Below are 1,991 nucleotides of genomic sequence, written 5' to 3' on the forward strand. Positions count from 1 at the left end.
TCAAAGAAGGATAATGCACTTGTCATTCTCCGTGCGCTATGTGGTGACGACGTCAGTTTGCACAACAACGCACAATATGTATATATCAGAAACCGATTAGGTGCATTCCAAACCTGACGAGGACAAACTGCATCGAGAGTTGATCTTTTTTAGACTGGTTATATTTCCGATCATCTTTTAGTAGGGAAGATTCAGGTTCGATCACGCTTTTATGACCATTGGCATCTGCGTAAAGCAAAGCACAATCTTTTGCAAAGAATGAAGCGTCATAGACGACGTGGATCAGAATTCATGGCTTTGAAAGCCACTCCTTCTGCTGCACCTTAACATCTCATATTAAGAGAGATTGGCGAGTTGTGGTGCATTGTCAGCACAGTTTGCACTTTTCTTGTCCAAGCAGTCGGCCATGACAAACAATGTTTAAAAAATCTGTCTTGGAAAGGGGCACTGAAAAATTCACAATGACCCAAATTTTCGCGAGATCTGTCCACACGTATGTTTTCCAATGAAGCAAAAGCAGGATAAATTCCCACTGCTGTAAACACACTTGTCTCTAGACTCATACTTGTCTATACTGCTGTATAGCTAATATCAGCGCAAGTACTCCAGCACTGCTCGCAAGCAATCAATGTGGTTTTCAATATCCAATTTCCTGTGATCTACGTAAGTTTGGAGAATATTTTTGTCGAAAAAGTTCGGATATAGCCATAATGTAGCCTGAATAGCTATGTCATCGGCAATTGAACATCGCTGGCGTTTTGGAGAGCCGTGATATAATCTGCCACTTCTAGAGTATAGCACATGATGTTTTATCATGATGAGAGGGATATTGCTGTCTCGTATCAGCGAGTAGGCCAGTGCTCCGATACGGCGAGTCTTGGGATGAGAAGATCAGTGTCAACATGTTTTGACAATCTATTTCTCCCAGAATATCGACACAGTGTAATCTGACCGAGTTGCCGTTGAATACGCCTCGTCGTTGAGACATCAGCGTTGAAATATGCGGCAGTTTGTAGTCTAAGCGACGTTATAGTTTCTCCATCGCCGCTTTAATCCGATCCGACTGATACTTCACCTCGGTGGTATGCTCGGCAGAGAGGCTACAATCTTGCCAAATGCTGTGAGAAATATGGCGACGATATTGATGTGCGAATTAAAGCATGATTTGTAACTACACCAACCAGCTAACAACCACGCAGCTAAAATTCATGTGATGAAAGCATAATTAAATACGTGTAGCCCCATTACACTGAAAATATTATTTCGTCACTTTGCTGGCGGGTATCCATGAACTGTCGATTTTATTCCCATCTTCATTCTTTGTAAGTGCGGCAAAGCCTGTGCTAAGAAATGATTATTTATAGCCAACATAAATTTGCTGATTCGGAATCGGAAGCTAGAATCGGAACATCTCTCTTCCGCAGCCTAAGAGGCCACATCTTTTGATACACCTCGCTGGACAGCCATGCTATACCGCCTGTCTTGCTCAATACTAGTTCAAATCGTCGGCCAGGCTGAGACACACCGCAAATACATCTGGGATAGTAACACTGGCCTGACATTGATTTTGCAAAATCTCATCGAGACCACGCCTTCCACCGAGGCCCCCTAGAAATGGAACCTTGGCAGCGATAACGACACAGTCGTCAACATGCACAAACAATTCATTAAAGCAAATTTACCTAATCACTGTTCATAAGTTGACATATGTGCAGGACATCGTGATCGGGTGCAAATTGTTCAGCTTCATCGACCTAGTAGACGTTTAACACTGCTGACGTTCCAAACACATACGTTGAAGCGGTCATAAGTGATAAAACAGTGGCATGGCGAGCAGCAATGAAGACTGAATTATTATCACGAACAGAACGACACATGGACTATTGTATCGCGCGGAGCTGCTCGTCCAATTAGATGTCTATGGGTTCTCGCCCAGTGCTCTAATGATTACCGTTCACCACTTGATTAATGTATTGCATCTGACTCTCCGT

This window comes from Plasmopara halstedii (assembly GCF_900000015.1).
Source record: "Plasmopara halstedii genome assembly, contig: Scaffold_1651, whole genome shotgun sequence".
NCBI lineage: Eukaryota > Oomycota > Peronosporomycetes > Peronosporales > Peronosporaceae > Plasmopara > Plasmopara halstedii.